This window comes from Chiloscyllium punctatum, chromosome 13, assembly GCF_047496795.1.
Source record: "Chiloscyllium punctatum isolate Juve2018m chromosome 13, sChiPun1.3, whole genome shotgun sequence".
Lineage (NCBI taxonomy): Eukaryota > Metazoa > Chordata > Chondrichthyes > Orectolobiformes > Hemiscylliidae > Chiloscyllium > Chiloscyllium punctatum.
The window spans coordinates 11,457,747-11,479,271 of NC_092751.1; the positions used below are offsets into that span (position 1 = coordinate 11,457,747).

The window sequence follows — 21,525 nt, forward strand, 5'->3', positions numbered from 1 at the left end:
TTTTGAATGAGTACTTTTCTTCAGTATTTACAAACGAGAGGGATCATATTGTTAAAGAGGAGAGTGTGAAACGGACTGGTAAGCTAGAAGAGATACTTGTTAGGAAGGCAGATGTGTTGGGCATTTTGAAAAACTTGAGGATAGACAAGTCCCCCGGGCCTGACGGGATGTATCCTAGGATTATGTGGAAAGCAAGAGAGGAAATTGCAGCACCGTTGGCAATGAACCTTTCATCTTCACTGTCAACAGGGGTGGTACCAGAGGACTGGAGAGTGGCGAATGTTGTGCACCTGTTCAAAAAAGGGTATGGGGATAACCCCGGGAATTACAGGCCAGTTAGTCTTACTTCAGTGGTCGGCAAAGTAATGGAAAGGGTACTGAGGGATAGGATTTATGAGTATCTGGAAATGCACTTCTTGATTAGGGAGAGGCAGCACGGATTTGTGAGGGGTAGGTCTTGCCTTGCAAGTCTTATTAAATTCTTTGAGGAGGTAACCAAGCATGTGGATGAGGGTAGAGCAGTGGATGTGGTGTACATGGATTTGATAATGGTAGGCTCATGTGGAAAGTCAGGAGACATGAGATAGAGGGAAATTTGGCCAGTTGCGTAGATAAATGGCTAACCGGTCGAAGTCAGAGAGTGGTGGTAGATGGTAAATATTCAGCTTGGAGCCCAGTTACAAGTAGAGTTCCGCAGGGATCAGTTCTGGGTCCTCTGTTGTTTGTAATTTTTATTAATGACTTGGAAGAGGGTGTCGAAGGGTGGGTCAGTAAATTTGCAGATGATACGAAGATTGGTGGAGTTGTGGATAGTGAGGAGGGCTGTTGTCGGCTGCAAAGGGACTTAGATATGATGCAGAGCTGGGCTGAGGCGTGGCAGATGGAGTTCAACCCTGTCAAGTGTGAGGTGGTCCATTTTGGAAGGACAAATAAGAATGCGGATTACAGGGTTAACGGTATGGTTCTTAGTTAGGTGGAGGAGCAGAGGGATCTTGGGGTCTATGTTCATCGATCTTTGAAAGTTGCAACTCAGGTGGATAGACCTTATAAGAAGGCCTATAGTGTATGAGTGTTCATGAGCAGAGGGATTGAATTCAAGAGTCGTGAAGTGATGTTGCAGCTGTACAGGACCTTGCTTAGCCCACATTTGGAGTACTGTGTGCAGTTCTGGTCGCCTCACTTTAGGAAAGATGTGGAACCCTTGGAGACGGTGCAGAGAAGATTTACCAGGATGTTGCCTGGAATGGAGAATAGGTCGTAGGAGGATAGGTTGAGAGTGCTAGGTCTTTTCTCACTGGAACGGTGAAGGATGAGGGGTGACTTGATAGAGGTTTATAAGATGATTAGAAGAATAGATAGAGTCAGAAACTTTTTCCCCGGGTACAACAAAGTGTTACAAGGGGACATAAATTTAAGATGAAGTGTGGGAGGTACAGTGGGGATGTCCGGGGTCGGTTCTTTACACAGAGAATGGTGGGGGCATGGAATGCGCTGCCTGTGGGAGTGGCAGAGTCAGAATCATTGGTGACTTTTAAGTGGCATTTGGATAGGTACATGGATGGGTGCTTAAGCTAGGAAAAATGTTTGGCACAACATTGTGGGCCGAAGGGCCTGTTCTGTGTTGTATTGATCTATGTTCTATCTATGTTCTATACATTTCATTGGGAACTGGAGATTTCTCCACCTTTCTGCCTGTGAAAACATTTAATACCTCCTCCTTATTGATCTTAACATGTTCAGGAACCTCAGCATCCCAACTGAAATCCCCAGCTACAATGCCTTTCTCCTGTGTGAATACAGATGGGAAGTATTCATTGAAGACCTCACCTGCTTTCTCTGGCTCCATGCACAGATTGTCCCTTTGGATTCTCACAGGCCTTCCTCTTTCACTGGGAATCCTCTTACTCTCACGCTGCTGATAAAATGTCTGTGGCTTTTCCGCAATCGTATCTGCCAAATATATTTCATCACCATTGTTTGTCCCTCATTTTCCACAATCCCCTTGCACTCTCTATACTTGTGAAGGGCTTCACCTGATTTTATTGCACTGTATTTTCTTTATCAAACTCACGATATCACTTGATCAGTATTCCCTGAACTTGCTGCCTTTAATATTCACACTTCAAGGAGCACACTACCCCAGCGTTCTCACTGCATCACTTTAAAATACTCCACTTTTCTAACATGGACCCAACTGCAGGGAGTTCCTCCCAGTCTATGTTTGCCAGATCCTCTGTAATGATCGTGATACTGATAGGAGGCACAGTCGTGAGGGGGACAGACAGGAGACTGTGTGCCTCCAGAGGAGAGCTCAGGATGGTGTGCTGCCTCCCAGGTACCAGGGTCAAGGATGTCTCTGAGTCGTTATTGAACATTATGAAGGGGGAGAGTGAACATCCAGAGGTCATTGTGCACATTGGTCCACATCACAGAGGTAGTCAAATGGTTGGGGCCCTGTGAAATGAGTACAGGGAGTCAGATGAGAAGTTAAAAAAGCAGGATATTGACCTTAATGATCTTCAGATTACTCCCAGTGCCAAGTGCCAGTGAGGATAGAAATAGAAAGGTAGGCCGGATGGATGTGTGGCTGAGGAGCTGGTATAATGGGCAGGGTTTTCAGTTCTTGGGTCATTGAGATCTCTTCTCGGGTAGAGGGGCCCTGTACAAAGGGGATGGTTTGCACTTGAAGCAAAGGGGCACAAGTATCCCAGGGAGGAGATTTGCTAGTGTTACCCAGGAGGATTTAAACTAGTTTGGCAGGGAGTTGAGACTCTGAGTGAGAGAGGGACCATCGAAAAGTCAGGGGAAATACATCAGCCATCAAGAGCAAGTTACCTATTCAGGATATCCAGGGTTACAGTCGAGGGAGGAGAAAGATATCTAGTTTAAAGGGCATTTATTTCAACACACGAGGCCTGACTGGTAAGGCAGATGGGCTCAGAGCATGGATTAGCACTGGGGACTGGGATATTATAGCCATAATAGAAACATGGCTGAGAGAAGGGCAGGACTGGCAGCTCAGTGTTCCAGGATAAAGAAACTACAGGTGTGACAGAAGGACAAGTAAGTGAGGAGGGGAGTTGTCCTTTTGATTCGGAAGGACATAACAACTGTTCATCAAGACAATTCTGATAAGCAGTCATCAAATGAGGCCATAAATTTTAAAGTTAGAAACAAAGAGGGGATGGTCAGTCTGCTGGGATCATGTTCTCGACCCTCAAATAACCAGCAGGTACGAGAGGAGCAAATGTGTAGTGAGTTTGCAGGTACCTATAAAAATAATAGAGTAGTATTGGATGGAGATTTTAACTTCCCCTGGATTGACTGGGTCACCCAGAGTGTAAAAGGCCCGTACTGGGTGGAATTTGTAAAATGTGTCCAAGAAGGTTTCCTCAATCAAGACGTAGAGGGCTCTATGCTACTCAGGCGGGTGCAACACTGGACCTCTCCTCAGAAAACCAGGCAAGTGACTGAAGTATCTGTCGGAGAGCACATTGCGTCCAGTCACCACAACTGTCTTTGTTTTAACATAGTTGTGGAAATAGATCAGGCAGGTTGACAGATTTAGGTCTTAAACTGGAACTGGGCCAATATTGGGGCCATTCAGCAGGATCGAGCAGGGGTTGATTGGGTGAAGGTAAAACTCACACGACACTAGGGTATAGTCTAGATGGTTTACAGAGGAACCTCAATTATCTGAACGAGATGGGCGGGCACTATTTCGTTTGGTTAATTGATTATTCGGTTAATCGATTCAATACCTTTCCTCTGGGGCTCGGTGTTTTCAGTTCAGTCTGCTCCCTGTTCAGGTGACTAGGCAGCAGCAAGCCATGAGTGAGCCCCCACACCCTGTCAGACCCCAAAAACACACCCCGCTCACCTCCAAACCCATCCAACACCGCCCCCACCCGACTCTCAACGTCACCGACTCAACAGCAAATCCTGCCCCCAAAACCATCTGATCCCACCCTCCACCCGCCACCTGCTCCCACCTGCCAGACACATCCTACATCACCCTCAGCCCGTCCCCAAATCCGTTCAACACCGCCCCCCCCCCCCCCCCGCCCACCATATCCATCGTCCAATCCATGTCCACGCCCATGCCCCCGTAAGTGTTACCTCGGTAAGTGGATAGTGAAGAAGGTGTTTGGTATGCTTTCCTTTATTGGTTAGAGCATTGATTATAGGAGTTTGGAGGTCATGTTGCAGCTGTGCAGCACACTGGTTAGGGCACTTTTGGGATATTGCATGCAGTTCTGGTCTTTTTCTTATTCGAAGGATGTTGTGAAACTTGAAAGTGTTTAGAAAAGTTTTACAAGGATGTTGTCAGGGTTGGAGGATTTGAGATATCGGGAGAGGCAGAAACGACTGAGACTGTTTTCTCTGGAGCGTCAGAGGCTAAGGGGTCACATTCCTGAGGTTTATAAAATCATGAGGGGCATGGATAGGACAAACAGACAAGGTCTTTTCCCTGGGGTAGTGGAGACCAGAAATGGAGGGCGTAGGTTTAAGGTGAGAGATGAAAGATTTAAAAGGGACCTAAGGGGCAACCTTTTCACGCAGAGTGTGGTTTTGTAGGGAATGTACTGCCAGAGGAAGTGGTGGAGTCTGGTACAATTCCAGCATTCAAAAAGCATCTGGATTGGTATATGAATAAAAAGGGTTTATTGGGATATGGGCCAAGTGCTGGCAGATGGGACGAGATTAGGAAAGGATATCTGGTCGGCGTGGACGAGTTGGACCGAAGTGTCCGTTTATGTGCTGTACGTCTCTCGGTCTGTCTGGCTCTAAATGTTTTCCACTGTTCATTTACAGCCTGACATTTCAGTCTGTTTCCCCTGTTTACCTTGGTCAGTTCTCTCTCAATATCATATAATGGACTTTGTTACTGATGCTCGGGTGTGATTTATGGTCACTTTAAAATGTCATAATCTCTTTGAATTCCGGTATAATTTCTTGGAGGATCTCGGTGTGATATTACTCACTCACTCAGCTTCATCACCCAATGGTCGATCTGAGATAGTTACATCCCTAGCTATTTGCACAATGTGTTATTCAAAGAAACACTGACAAAAACATTCAAGGAGGATTTCGGATAATATCACTCTTGCCAATGTGTCTGTCCCTGATTATACAAGGACTTAAGTCTTCAAAAATTATCACACCTCCTTTGATACAATTTCTAATGAATTCCTGTTTAATGCAGGGATGAGCAATGAAATACTGCAAGGCAGCATCTCCGAGACACCACACTCTGCGTGAAAAGGTTGCCCCTTAGGTCCCTCTGAGACTCCGAGGCAGCATCAATCAACCAAACGACCCCGTGGCCCAACATTTCAACTCCCCCTCCCACTCTGCCGAGGACATGGAGATCCTGGGCCTCCTTCGCCGCCGCTCCCTCACCACCAGACGCCTGGAGGTAAAACGCCTCATCTTCCACCTCAGAACACTTCAACCCCAGGGCATCAATGTGGACTTCAACAGCTTCCTCATTTTCCGTTCCCCCACCTCATCCTAGTTTCAAACTTCTAGCTCAGCACTGTCCCCTTGACTTGTCCGGACTTGTCCGTCCTGCCTAGCTCCTTTTCCACCTATCCACTCCACCCTCTCCTCCCTGACCTATCACCTTCATCTCCTCCCCAACTCCCCATTGTGCTCTATGCTACTCTCTCCCCACCCCCACCCTCCTCTAGCTTTTCTTTCCACGCGTCAGGCTCACTGCCTTTATTCCTGATGAAGGGCTTTTGCCCGAAACGTCGATTTCTCTGCTCGTTGGATGCTGCCTGAATTGCTGTGCTCTTCCAGCACCACTAATCCAGAATTTGGTTTCCAGCATCTGCAGTCACTGTTTTTACCAGCATAAAAACTGTTCTCCTGCTTGTGTTTTTGACACATAGCACCCAGAATGTGTATTCAGGCTGATTCAGCTGCATAATCTGAGGCCAAATGCTTTCTCTGTAATGCCTTTGTTATCCATTAGTGTCAGGATTCCCATCTTGCTTTTGCATTCTGTCTGAGATCCTGTAAGGTTGTTTACTGTTGAATACTTATGTTCTACCTTTTGTTCACCCTGTAATCACGTCTGTCTGGTGACTAAGTCTCATTTATCTCTGTGTCACAAGGCTATTACGTTATTGTAGATACTTTGTCCATTCCAAATCAAAACAACATTATAATTACCTCTTCCCCACGATGTCCTGTCACAAACCACTTCATTGATGTACAGTTTTAGTTAAACTCTGCCCCTTCCTGTTCCTTTCTGCTTGTCTTCAGCCACATTCCCATGCTGTTCTGAGGCTTCACATTTTCTTTTTGTATTTGGAAAGCTCCTTTCACCTGAACCCTTTCCCTGTATCCTCTCTGTCAGTTTAAAGCCCTGTCCATAAACTCACCGAAATAATTGGCCAGGAAACTGCTCCCAGCAGTGTTGATTTTAAATCACTCATGGGATATTGCTGTCTCTGGCTGGCCAACATCGCATGCCCACCCTGAGCAGCCTGAGAGCTGAGTGACTTGCCAGATTATGACAGTGGGCATTTGAATGTCAGTCCCATTGCCCTGGGTCTGGATTCATGTGTAGGCCAGACTGGCAGCCGAAAACAGAATTTCTTACTGAAAGGGTATTATTAAGCGGTTAGATGTGTATCCCTGACTCTGGCATTAAATTCTGGATGAACTGTCTAGTGAGAGTAACACGAGGTCATTGCCTGGTCAACTGATAGCTCCCTTATCCCTGAGTACTGATCCCAGTGCACCTTCTTCCTGACGTTGGTTTGATCCTGATACCCCCCTGCTCTCTGGTGATATCACACAGTCTCTCTCCATGTGGTATCTGTCACTGTGAGGGTTTAATTGATGCCGGTGACTACACCTTTTGCAGCTACTCCAGATCCTAAGCCAACAGAATTCTCCACTCCAGGGAGATGAGGCATCTCAGACCAGGGATGGAGACTGGGATTTTCCAGATCTCTGTGGGACGTGGTGCCATTCTCCATGTGTAACCCTCACAGCATCAGTCTAATTTCCCATTCTGTCTGTTTCTCTATCTCCTGTAGATACTCAGGATGCTCTTGACTCAACAGAATTCCCAATTCCTGTCTCGTCCATCACCACACTGAAGACAGTTGGTCAGCCCGAGAGATGGAGAGTGAGATCTGGAGCCTTCAGTAAATCCTTCAGTGAGGTAAGATCACTCACAGTGAACAGAGCAGAGTGTATTTAAGGGATTGAACTTTAGTCCAGAAGACATGACACAGATACAGTGTTGAAGGGTAAACACAGAGCATGATGGTCTCAGGCTCAAACCCCACCGTCTTGTTAATTTACATCTCTGCTGTACTGAGCCTTCCTATGTCAATACAGTAAGTTGACAGTTATCAATTCAGGCCTGTGCTGTCTTAGTGAGGATCAGTACAACAGAGGGGAAAGCAGGCCTCCCTCAAGGAGATGGTATTGAAACCTGGGATCTTTCTGTACTATATTCTCCCTCTCATACTCTCTCTTGTCATGTGATAGAGTCATACAGCAAGGAAACATGCCTTTCGGTCTAACTTGTTTGTGCCAATGTAATTGTAATGCTTGTAATTCCCAGAAATTTTCCTATTTCTGTCACCTCCACCCCTCCCAAATTCCCGCTGTATATTTGAAACCTCCTCCAATGCTGACGACTCTCCCTGTATGTAAATTGCTCCAATGTCAATAACATGCCCAATCTCAATGATCTCATCCTGCACTCAGTACAATAATTCCCATTTCTGTAGTTTTGCACAATACTTACAGTAACGCCGTCTCTGTAAAATCCTCCAGCCTGGAGCAAAATACCCATCTGTGTACTTTCCTCAAGCGCCAAGAATACATGATATCACTGTAACCTTCTGCAGGTCCGATCACACTCCTGCCTCCTGGCCTATAGTACCACACGACCACAGTAACCTTCTCCCAACCCTACCGACCTCCTTACCGATATGAACACCTCCAGACCCTGTTCAAGCCACAGCAGCACTCCACATCTCTGTTTGCTCGTCCACTCCCTACAGTCCTCCCAGCACCTCAACCACTCTCTCTTTGTGTAATTCTGCAATTTGGGCAGCATGGTGGCTCAGTGGTGAGCGATGGTGCCTCACACTGCCAGGGACCCAGGTTTGATTCCAGCGTTAGGTGACTGTCTGTCTGTGTGGAGTTTGCACCTTCTCCCTGTGTCTGCGTGGGTTTCCTCCAGATGTTCCAGTTTCCTCCCACAGTCCAAAGATGTGCAGGTCAGGTGAATTGGCCATGCTAAATTGTTCATAGTGTTAGGTGCATTGTCGGAGAGAAGTGGGTCTGGGTGGATTACTCTTTGGAGAGTTGGTGTGGACTTGTTGGGCCGAAGTACCTGTTCTCATGCTGCAGGGAATCTAATCCAAACTCTCCCTCTGCATTCCATATTACTGTCCCTAAATGTATCCATCTATCCATAATCAGCCCTAACCCCTTCAAACCTCCGGGTCTCTGTGAACTCCCACACTCCAACATCCCTCCTTTACTGTGCAACCTTTTCCATTCCTGAAACACTCTGAAAATGTGAACATCCTACAAACCTCCCTATCTGCGTAATCCTCCCAGGACACTGTAAAACCCCCGATCTGTGGAACCAGCTCCAATGCTTGTGACTCTCCCGATCAGTTTCTACAAGACTTACTATCTATGTAACATCCTCCCATCACTATCACCCGCCCTGTCAATGTAAGCTCCTCTGGTCTCCCCATCAATCTAATCATCTCCATAACCTTCTCCAGCTCTTACATCCCTATCTGTGTAAACGTTACACTCCCCTACAACCATCCCTAAAGCAGAAAGCTCCTCCAGTGTCTGCAATACTCCCTATCTGTGTTTGTGTCTCCAGGATCTATTGCTGTTCCTGTCTCTGTAAACTCTGACAGATTGTACAGCTTACCAGTCCGTATACTTTCCAGAACTTCAGCATCTGACATCAACAAAAGTCTTCATTAACTGCAGCCTTCCATATCTCTGTTCTTTCCTCAATCCTATACAACTCTTTTAATCTCTGTAAGTAGCACAATTCCATAAAATACCCCATGCCTGCGTAAACTGACCCAATCCGACAGTGAGAAGCCTCACTGTCCTTTTGATCACCTCAAGTCCCTTCAGATCTCCCTGTATCTTCCCTGACTCCATTGAATACAGCCCATCTCATGTTATAACTCCGCTAACTCATATGTTACTCCCCATCTCTGTGATATTCTTCAGTTACTGTAATTCTCATTCTTTATCTCCAGAGTTTCCAATCCCCCTGATCAATGTAAGGTTATTGATCCCTTGCAGCATGTTTAACACCTGTAGCAGCCATCAACTCCTCAATGCACCCTGTCGCTGTAACCTCCTCAAATACTACAGCTCACTCTCTTTGTAATATCTTCCAGTATCTGCAACCCTCTCGATTTTTGTAACCACCTCCAGAACAGCATTCCACATCTCTGTGTAACTGATGGGAATGCTGCAGCCCTGCCTTCACAGTCCTCAGTAACTCTCTGAACTCCTGCAGCCCTACAACCCTCAGTATCTCTGGCTCCTCCAATCCCTACACTTCTCCCTGGCTGTTTGAACTGATCCAGCCCCTTCAACCCTCCCCTCCACTCTTGTCCATGTCAGTGTAATTCCCAGCACCAACAATCCTCCCAGTCTCTATAAACTCCTGCAGCTCCAACTACCACCCCAATCCGTGTAATCTCCAGTCCCTCCAGTCCTTCCTTTTCTCTATAAACTCCTGTAGCTCCAAATACCACCCCATCTGTCTATTCTCCAGTGCCTATAACCCTCCCTTTCTCTAAAACTTTTTTGTAGCTCCAACTACTACAGTGTAATCTCTAGTCCCTATATTCCTCCCGATCTCTGTAAATCATTCAGAACTGATAATCCTGTAACTCCACTTGACATCTTTCAGCCCGACAACCACCTGATCTCTAACCACCAACAGTGATCTCAAACCACTGAACTCCGTAACATCCTCCAGTCTCTACAGCCCAGCTTTTCTCTCTTAGCTTGTCTGGTAACTGTATTCCCCTTCATCTCCGGTTACAGACCCTTGCACAGTGAAACAATGTCTCAGTATCGAATCTGTAAGAACACAAGAATCTTTGGTGTATCAATAAATTTGCGTCATTCTTCTAAATTTTAACGACTGCAAGTTCAACCTTCTCCACCTCTTCTCATCAATATCCCTCCATTTTGAAGACCAGCCTGGTGAACCTTTCTGCAGTTGATCTGAAACCAAGAGCTGACAGTAATAATCACGAAAGTGCTGGGATGTATGTTAAACGATATGCCAGAAATACTAACTGCACACTTAGAAACCTATGTAATAAGCGCAATCCATAAGACCATCATGTATAGGGGTAGAATTAGACCATTCAATCCATGAGGTCTGTTCCACTATTCAATTGTGTATGAATTGTTTCTCAACCCTATTCTCTCACTCCCTGTAACCCTTGATCTCTTTATTCATCCAGAACCTGCTTATCTCTGAGTAAGATACACTGAATCACTTAGCATCCACAGCCCCATGAGGCAGTGAGTTCCACAGATCCATCACCCTCTGGCTGAATAAATTCCTCCACATCTCTGTTCTAAAGGGTGGTCCCTTCACTCTGAAGCTGTGTCCTTGGCCTCTGGTCTCTCCTGCTCGTGGAAACATCTTGCCCACGTCCACTCCATCCAGGCCCCTCAATATTCTGTAAGTTTGAATGAGATTCTGCCGTCGCCTCTGAAACTTCATCAAGTGCAGACCCAGAGACTTCACCTGCTCCTCATATGACACAAATTTCATCCCTGAGATCTTTCTTGGATACCCATTTCTCGTACCCCTTCACATCCTTTGTTCAGACTCTTAATGAATAACGTGTTGAATGTAGTCCCAACACTGACCCCGTGGAGCTCCCCCATCACCAGTTCCCATCGTGAAAAAGACCCCTTTATTCACACTCTCTGCCTTGTGCCAATCAGACAAATCCTCTATCCATGTTCAGCATGTTGTTCTGAAACGGAAATGTCATTTCACACCCACTGCTGGATTTAATTTTCTGTCTGGGTGTAAACAGCAGAGTTTCCCCATTACCTTCCCATCTGTAATTCCCTGGAGAAGGTGGTGGGGAGCTGCCTTCCTGACCCATTGCAGTCCTTTGGGTGCAGGGACAAACACAGTGCTGGGAGGATGGAGCATGGCTTGGAAGGCACCTTGGAAATGTTGGTGTTCCCGTGCACCCGGAGCTCCTGTCCTTCCAGGGAATAGTGGTTCCAGGTTTGTGAAGTGCTGTTGAAAGATACTTCCTGATGGATCTCAGTGCTACTTGTAGATATTTTATTCATTCATTCATGAAGATGAGCTTTGTTGGCTGAGCCAGCATTTGTTGTTGATTTGGAGTTGTCCCTGAGAAGGTGGTGGGGAGCTGCCTTCCTGAGTCACTGCATCAGCAGTTGGAACTGTTATTATCTGTGTCCCCTCCAGCAGGCGCTACAACACTCCACACGTCTGTAACTGCACACAGACAATGCAGCTCTCCCTTTTATATCTGACATCCATCCCGACTTATAACTCTTGTAGTTCCTCACAATATCTCACCTCATCCATTCCCATCTGTGCCTGACATCTCTAAAATTTCTTTATTCTTGTTTAAACTTCTGATCACCTCAACTCTATCCCCTTTTAAATTTGTAAACCCTTAAGCTTCTGTAACTCTCCACATAACTGTATTCAATGACAGCACAGGTTCCCTTCCTAAATCTCTATAATTACAATGGTTGTGTGTGCTAAATTGGCACTTTTCATCCTCCTTATCCATCTAAGAACTTCCAGCTCCTATAATCCCATATTTGGAATGCTCCCATTCTCTGCACCTCCTCATGTCCTTTTTAGATTACTTACAGTGTGGAAACAGGCCTTTTGGCCCAACAAGTCCACACCGCGCCACCGAAGCGCAACCCACACCATATCCCTACATTTACCCCTTACCTAACACTACGGGCAATTTAGCACAGCCAATTCACCTGACCTGCACATCTTTGGACAGTGGGAGGAAACCGGAGCACCCGGAGGAAACCCACGCAGACACGGGGAGAATGTGCAAACTCCACACAGTCAGTTACTGGAGGTGGAAATTGAACCCGGGTCTTTGGCGCTGTGAGGCAGCAGTGCTAACCACTGTGCCACCGTGCCACCGTCCTGAGGGTCCTTGAACATCACAATTGCTCCAAAAGATTATATTCCGCCCAGTTGCTGCAAGTCTTCTAACTCTGTAACATTCAACAGTCTCCAGTACCTTACACCACTTGCTGGCTGTCAATTTGCATTTGTTGAAGTCTACACATTTCTGTCAGCAGCTCAAAAAAAGCCTTTTAGACTCTACTAAGCTCCGTCATGAACAAGCCACCATCTCTCTATTTCCTTTGCCTTCTTCAATGTCTGAAACTCTCACTGTATCTTTCAGCAAACTTCTTTAGTTGCTACAGGTCTGCCTAGCTCCCCAGATAACCTGTTCCATCCCCTACAGTTCCCTCAATCACTGTAACACCCTCTGCTCTGTCTAATCCTCCTCTTTTCCACTGTCTTCCAGGCACAACAGCAATCCTATAAGAGAGCAGTTCGGAATGGGGTGTTATAAACCTCAGCTGAGGCTTGAGGCCTACCATTACCTGGGAGTCACAAATGGATGGAACCTGAGAGAGAGCAGCTCAAACCGGGAGAATATACATCCGCAATGAGGATCGAGGCCAATTGGGACTTGGAGTTGGAGAAACAGCAGAGCAGGAGCCTCGAAATCAGCACCGAATCACAGAGGGAGTGACCATGTGACAGAACAACTTGGAGCAGGAGCATGAGGCTAACTCACACCTGGGAGTTACAGAGGCAGCAAAGTGGGAGGATATAAATCAACACTGAGGATCAAGGCCTAATCGTGCCTGGGAGTCACAGAGACGCTGACCCTGTGAGGGAGAAGAGTGGAGTGGGAGCTGGAAGATTACACATACCTGGGAGTCACAGAGATGGTGACCCTGTGAGGGAGCAGGGTGGAGTGGGAGCTGGAGGATTACACATACCTGGGAGTCACAGAGATAACTTTCTGCTGCTGGGACCTGCCTGCACTGAGTTTGAAAGAAGTGCAAGAGCCATCACAGAAAAATCTGCAAGTTCATTGGCTGATAAATACACCGGAATTAGTGACTGTCAGTTAATTGCTGTAAGTCAGCATTTTTTTAAACTTCTGAAATAAGGGTTGAGCACAGAAATAAGAGGGAGAAGTGAAATTGTGAGCCAATAATAAATTCAAAGTTTGGGAGAAGATTTGTAGCTCGGGTGCTCGTTGTTGTGTTTCTGTTTTAGGTAGATGAGAGTGTGACTGGAACGATGGTGCAGCAGGAAGGGATTCAGCTTCCTGGGACATTGGGACTGGTTCTGGGGAAGGCAGCAACTGGACAAGCTGGATGGGCTAACGTGACAGAGCTGGGACTAAATTCATTGTGGGCTGTGTGGGAGGGTTTGAAAATAACTTGGTGTGTGCTTAGGATCCAAAAACGAATAGTAGAGGAGACTACCAGGATTCTCAAAATAATGGGAGCTACAGTTGGTACTAATTTACAACAACAAGTTTATTAGTGGAAGATGGAGTAAGAAAGGAAGCCTTAATCTGAGGTACTCTGCATGGACATGAATATTCGGAATGTAGGGAGTTCCAGATGTAGAGTAGTGTGTGGAAATCTGATGTACTGATCACCGAGAGCTGGCTCAAGGAATGGCAGGACTGTGTGTTAAATATTGCTGAATATAAAGGATTCCAAAATGATTGAAGGGAAGTAAAAGAACGAAGGTAGAAGTATTGGTTTAGATTAGCATTAGTTAAGGCGTCCAAGAGAAAGAGCATCCGTCCAAGGACAGAATTTGGCTGGAGCTACAGAACAAAAAGTATGCAATTAAACTGTGAGGTAAAGTCTGTCTGCCAGGACCAAAGAAATGATGGAGACAATAAATACACAGGGTCATTTGAGAGCGATGACAATATTACAGATTAGTTATACTGAGAAAATTAATGTTTCCAGATACAGACAGGGATACTGGTGGTGAAGGGTCACGGGGGTCAAGTGTTCCTGGATTACATGGAGGAGAGCTCACTGCAGGAGTATGTATCCAACCCAAGAGAGCATGTACTATTGGACCTGGTCCTTGGGAAAGAGGTGGGGCAAGTGGATCCAGTGTCAGTAGGGGATGGTTTTGGGGCGCAGCAATCATTTTATTGTAAAGTTCAGGATATTGGTAGAGAATGAAGTGCAATAATTGAGAGTGAGAAACATTAGTTGACTGACAGCAGTCTTCAATGGGGCAAGTATGAAGCTGGGAACTTTTCAACAAGGCCAGTGAAATGGTAGCTTTAAATAGTGTGAACCAGATCAGATGGAGATGGGGCTGGAGTGTGACCACGACAGACCTGGATAATCAAATCTTTTCCCCATTTCTACAGGAAGGATAAACAGGCCAACACAGTGAAGTAGCAATGTGTATAAAGGGTGGGATCAGTATTATTGTGATGCTCATCAATTTACACACTGCTCCTCTCTGCCCTAACCCCTCATCCCTGCGTTGGACAAGATGTAACGTTATTTTTTAAAGCCCAAGTTCTGTCTCCCCAGACAGTGTAGGACTTCAGGTGCAGATCCCAACACCTTTTTAAAATGGTTTGAGAGTTTCTGCCTTTACTCCGCTTCCATGTGTGACTCCCAGATCCCGACCATACTCTGGGTGAAATCACAACTTTCCTCATCACGTCTCTACTATTTCAACCACATACATTAAGTATTCGCCACAGGTAACTGAGCTCTCCAACAGGAACAAGGTATTCTCTCCCTTTCTATCCAGGATCCTGACATTATGTGCATCCCAATCAAATCTCCTCTCAGTATCCTCCATTCCAATCTTTCCCCATAACTGCACTTCCACTGTCACAGGGTAACGGATCTCCTCTATTCCCTTTCCAGTACAATTCCATCCTCCCATGTGATGGGGTGACCAGAAATGCACACATTTCCCAAGCTGTGACTCATTATTTATACAATTCCTGCATAAGCTTCCTGCTCTGAAATTCTGCCCTTTGGCTGACAGAGGAAATGATGCCATTTGCTCCATTAATGAGATTATTGATGTGTCCAGCCTACTTCATTTACCTCCTCACACTGACCATACTCTCATTTATTGTGTATTCCTCTCTCTTGTTGATGTCCCCAAATGCCTTGCCTTGCACTTCTCTGGGTTATTTGCTCCATTCCCCTGGATCCTGTAGTTTCTGTTTTTAAACAGTCTGCCATGGAATCTCTCGTCAAATCCAAGGAAGTCACATGGAGTTACAGGTTAGTGCCTCAAACCGACACAGTCAGATTAATTACACATGATATTCCTTGAACAATTCCAGACCGACTGTCCTGGAGTCCCTGGGACTTCCTCAGTGATCGTTTATCCACTGTCTCAGAATTCCAGCCGCGACCTATTCAGTTAGTCCCTTGCTCTACATTAAACAAAGCTGCCGTGTTCGCCGTTCTCCAGGCCTCCGGCACCATCCCTGCATCCTGTGAGGATTGGATAATGTAGGTAACTATAAGGCTGGGGATTTTCCCCGCCTCCTTTTAACAGTCTGGAACATTGTGTTGCCTCTTTCTAAGGATTTGAGTCTCCTGTATATTTGTCCGCTCCAAGTTTGTTGCTCCCAATATTTCATCCCTATTTTGATTCAGACAGACAAAGGCCTAACCCATCTTATGATTTTGTCAAGTCTCATTTTAATCAGGTTTTATGGAGGGTTTCTCTCCACAAGGTGAATTGCATTTTCTCATGATACCAGCCCCAATCTGCCTCATTAATGACTCTCCCTGCTCGCGTGGTCTTCCTCTCATCTGACACTATCGCGATGATTTTTACCCTTTGTCACAACAACTGCCCTCTGCCTGGATATCCCAGAATGCACCGGCCTCCCTGTTTCCCAGAGCCATCTTTAAAAAGTCATTTTACTCTTGGATTGTGAATCTGAAACTGTCCTGGACATGGCAAACGGGTAAAACTGGGGCCGGACTTTGTGGCCAAGCCCCTGAGTTTCTGGTGAATGGCATGGTACAGGAGAGGGACATTATCTTCCTAAAGGACTGGCAGGGGAAGCTATGACACCAGACCCTTCCAGCTTTGTCCGAGGCTGACCCCTAGGTCAGTGAGGTACCAGACCTCTGGGTGAATACCTAGCAGTATAGGAAGGAGGTCAGTGACCTTCTCCACTCCACCAGGATAAGTGCCACCATCTGAAATTTGTGACCTCACCCTCACTCTCTCTCTGTTACTGCACCCACCTCCCACCAAGGCTCATTTTCTTCCCCTGTCAGTGAATGCAGCACCTTCTCTCAGTCTCTCTCTAATCTCTTCTCTGCCCCTCTGCCCAACTCTGCCTGGTGTCTGTGCTGCCCCCTCCCTCACTCAGAACACCTCGACACCTTCCCCCCAGCTGTGCCAGCAATAACAGCTGTACCAACCACTTACATTTCCCTAATCCTACTTGGTAATTCTTACATTCCAGAAGGAACCATCCCACACTAGGGCACAAAGAGCGATGAGGGATATGGGGCAGCCTAACATTCATCTCCTCACCCCCTCATAGGGGAAGGATCCTGACCCTAACAACCACGAGAGGCTGACTGACCTTGTCCAAGATCCTGCACTGGGATCTGAGACTCCCCCTGACTCACTGTCCTGGGCACCGTGACTGACCGTGTCCAAGCTCCCGGACTGGGATCTGAGACTCCCCCTGACTCACTGTGCTGGGCACCGTGACTGACCGTGTCCAAGCTCCCGGACTGGGATCTGAGACTCCCCCTGACTCACTGTGCTGGGCACCGTGCCTGACCGTGTCCAAGCTCCTGCACTGGGATCTGAGACTCCTCCTGACCCACTGTGCTGGGCACCGTGACTGACCACGTCCAAGCTCCCAGACTGGAATCTGAGATCTGAGACTCCTCCTGACTCACTGTGCTGGGCACCATGACTTACTGTGGACAATGATATCAAGCTTCCTGGGTTTGTGTCTCTGCTAAACATCAAGACAACACAGTAGATGGGTGAGCCTGGTAGATGTAGCTGAGGAGAAAGGCTGCTAAAGGCAGTGTATGGCAAGGCAATAATTCGGTGAGCATTCAAGTCAGTTCAAAGTGAATGTGTACAAACATGGATTGGGCAGCCCATGAGCGGAGTGGGTGTCCCTGAGCACAGTGTCCTTGCAGCAGTATTGCGTGCGTACAAACACGGAGTGAGCAGCCCAAAGGGACAGCCCATGAGCTGGGTGTGTGTCTCTGAGCACAGTGTCCTTGTAGCAGCATTGCAATGAGAGTTGTCAGTGCAGCCGGAGCTGCAGCATTGAAGTACAGAAGTGTACTGTCAGTGGGTTGGAGATGTGCTGGCATGGCATGGTGAAGTTGGCATGTGTCAGATGATAGCATTGGTGGGTGTGGAGGACATGCAGCTTCTGTCAGTGCAGTGTCCCCGGAGACGGTGGTGTCCAAGACAGAAGTCTGCAGGAGCGAGGGTCAAGGTGGCTTTGTAGGCAGCACGGTGGCACAGTGGTTAGCACTGCTGCCTCATAGTGCCAGCAACCCGGGTTCAATTCCCGCCTCAGGCGACTGACTGTGTGGAGTTTGCACGTTCTCCCCGTGTCTGCGTGGGTTTCCCCCGGGTGCTCCGGTTTCCTCCCACAGTCCAAAAATGTGCAGGTCAGGTGAATTGGCTATGCTAAAATTGTCCATAGTGTTAGGTAAGGGGTAGATGTAGATGTAGGGGTATGGGTGGGTTACGCTTCGGCGGGGCGGTGCGGACTTGTTGGGCTGAAGGGCCTGTTTCCACACTGTAACTAATCTAATCTAAAAAAAAACCAGGTACCAGCTCTGACATTCATGTCAAATTATCAATATTCAGTTTCCCCACATTAGGAAACGATCTGAAGCTGCAAGATGATGAGGGGAGGGATCCACAATAATGTGGCTGTTGATCATCAGGAATCATTCAGTGAGGATCTCGACACTCCCGTGCTCAAATCTTGTCTTAAAGAACAGTCCAGCACAGGAACAGGCCCTTCAGCCCAGCAAGCCCGCATTGACACAGGATGACCTTCTAAAGTTAAAACAAAAGGTTTTGTTCCAATACCTTCTATGTTATTCTATTCCCTTTTTACCCATATTTGTGCCAAGATCCCTCTTAAACCTTGCTATATTGGCTTCTTCTCCTCTATCAGTGCATTCCAGGCACTTTCACATTCTGTCTGGAACAGCAAAAAAAAACCTTACCTATCATATCGCCAGAACTTTCTCCCTTTTACCTAAAACCTACAGTAATTGATATTTGTACTCTGGGTGGGGGGTGTGTTCCCTCTGATTAAAACACTTAAAGAATTAGCATGGCCAATTCACCTGGCCTGTGGGAGGAAACCCATGCAGACACGGGGGGGAATGCGCAAACTCCACACAGACGGTCGCCCGAGGCCGGAATTGAACCCAGGACCTTGGCGCTGTGAGCCACCATGCCACTCTTGATGGTTCCCGTAGAGTGGGACATATGATGGGCCGTGATGGTTACTGTACAGTGGGAGGTATGTTAGGCTGTGATGGTTACTGTACAGTGGGAGGTCTGTCTGGCTGTGAGGTTGAGAGTGAATGAGCTGTACAGAGTATGATTCTGCTGCTGCCGATGGTCCTCTGCACCTCATGGCTGCATCATCATTAATTATTCAATCTGTTTACAGTCTGACCCATTCAGTCCTCAAAGGGCTACATATCATGGTGAGGAGGGTCTGCAAAATGTGATGTAGCCCTTGCTCCCCATTGTGGAGTAACCATTCTTACTGATATTTGAAATGGAGAGGTGTATCTGCAGCAGGCAGATCAGTGACGATGTGGTCAATGGTATGTTTCCCTTTTATTGATTCCACTATAACCTGCTGCAGAGCAGTCTAGCAGCCACAGGATCCAGCATCAATGCTGAGCACTATCATTAGATTGGATTCCATACAGTATGGGAACTGGCCTTTCGGCCCAACCAGTCCACACTGACCCTCCGAAGAGCAACACACGCCTCTCTGACTAATGCATGAACACTTTGGGCAGTTTACCATGACCAATTCACCAGAGCTGCACAACTTTGGACTGTGGGAGGAAACCCACGCAGACACAGGGAGAATGTGCAAACTCCACACAGGCAGTTGCCTGAGGCTGGAATCAAAGCTGGGACCCTGGTGCTATAAGGCAGCAGTGCTAACCACTGAGCCACCATACCACACTATATTGACTATATACCAAGGAGCTGTCCCCGTCTGCCTGGCTGTGTCCTGTCAGTGGGACAGAACCTACCAGCGAGGGTGGTGATGTTGCCTGGGACATAGTCCTGTTCACAGAATCCTGCTTTACAGACAATATCTGGCAGTTGCTTGATTAGTTCATGGGAAATATATAACAGGTCACTTTCACATTTTCTTTAATGAAGAGCTAATATCACTTTATTTCTTGCATATTTGAAAATAAACCAAACATCATTATTTTTCAGTTGAGAACTGTTGAAGTGAATGATAATTGAATTACCAGAGCGCATGCCTAACTATTACACAATTCAGTGACTGTAGTAAACAGCCGATTCATGTTCAGATCAGTGAACACACCATCTTGCAGGCAGCAAAGCTGTTGAAAATGACTTTGAGGAAAAACCTGAATTCAGACAGTGTTATTGGGCCTCACCACGACCTCCAAAACACTGGCCATCTCCAAAATCTGTCCAGAGAGCTCCCAAACTGGAGCTGGGCAGTTACTCACACAATTCCCCACAATAGACTGGTTAGAGACATACCTGAACAACAGGGAGATGTGTGTGGGGCAGACTGTTCAATGGACTCGCACATGGTGCTGGTCCAGATGCAGTTCAATATTTACAACAACGACCTGTAAACAGCCATGTCTTGCAAGTATATCTTTTCTGTGTGCCACCCAATCTCTATAATTCTGCACCTTGGACCTGATCCTGAATGAAGGTGTTATAAAGGTGATGGGCTCCTGAAGCACATGGCATCGTACATTGAATCCCTCATAAACCATATCCAGTGTATTTTAGCCCCAAAATGTCAGTATCCAAACAGAATTGTACAGTTCCATTGATGGCCAGCGTGATCCCAGCCCAACGACCTTGTGTGTGACTTAAGCTGGAAATCTCTGTGTAAATGTTTGCAGCATTGTTTTAACCATTAACAGCCATTAAGTAAAGTCTCTTTACTGAAGTTCCGATATCCTTTCATAATACCAACTTTTAGATTGTTCTATAAGCACAAAATTCACCCATTTATTCAGTACACTGTGATAATAACAATATGATGAAAACTCACAGTAAGTAGCACAGAACTGATGAGTCTCATTGCCGCACCCAAGACCGTATTGTTATTAAGTACAAGGACTTTGAAAATACACAATTATTTTCCCTTGTATTAATATTGTATTAATATCCCTTCAGCTGTTCACAAAAAGCAATGTACTGCCTGGACCAAGCAGCCTGAGCTCACAAAATCCAAAACCATGTCCTGCATTGAACAGGTCTAGACAATACTGTTATGTTAATTTATTCATGAAATGTGATTGGGACGGCATTTATTGATCGATAGGGAACTTGAAACAGTGACACTGAAGAAACGGCAATATACTTCCCAATCAGGATGGTAGATGGCTTGGGACAGAAGTGAACACGGTGGAGGTCCCGTGTATCTGCTTCCCTTGACCTTCTCGATGGTCGGGTTTCAGAGGTACGTTGTAAGGAGCCTTGGTAAATTTCTGCAGGGCACCGTGTAGATGGCAGGTATTGCTGCTGCTGAGCGTCAGTGGAAGAGGGGTGAAGCTGCACTCACACAGGCAAATGGAAGTATTTAATCACACACACATTCAACATGTGTCTTAGCAATAGGGGGCAGGCTTTCGGAAATTTTGAGGTGAGTTATTCCTGCAGAATTTCGAGCCCATGACATATTCTTGTAGCTAAAGAATTTATATGCGTCAAAAAGTGGCGCTGGAAAAGTAAAACAGGTCAGGCAGCATCTGAAGTACAGGAGAAGGCAATATTTTAACATAACCCTTTCACAGGAATGGGTAGTGAAATCATATGGTCAGTCCAGTTCAGGTTAACAATAATCCCCGCGATATTGTTTGGTGTGTGTTCAGTTATGGTGGTGGAAATGAACGTTAGAGGGTGTGTCTCAATTTTCCATTGATATCAGTAATCGTTGTCTGGCACATGTGTAATGGAAATGGGATTGTCACTGTTAAGCACACACCTGCATATTTCCAGGTTCTGTTACATTTGGACAAGGACTGCTTCAGTATCTGAGTAAATCATGAATGGTGTTGAATACTGTCCAATCATTGGCAAACATCCTCACTTGTGATTTTACAGTCATTTATGAAGCAGCTGAAAATTAGAGGGCCTAGGGCAGA

General features: G+C 46.4%; 1 long non-coding RNA gene across 1 annotated transcript in view; it reads left to right on the forward strand.

Annotated features, from left to right (window-relative positions):
• The window catches only part of LOC140484482 (uncharacterized), a 31,130-nt gene extending 17,932 nt beyond the window's left edge, over positions 1 to 13,198 (forward strand). Inside the window, exons 2-3 of the long non-coding RNA XR_011962176.1 lie at positions 7,056 to 7,183; positions 12,606 to 13,198. This is a non-coding gene — a long non-coding RNA (uncharacterized lncRNA). The remainder of the gene's footprint in view (positions 1 to 7,055; positions 7,184 to 12,605) is intronic.
• The last annotated feature ends 8,327 nt before the right edge of the window (positions 13,199 to 21,525 follow it).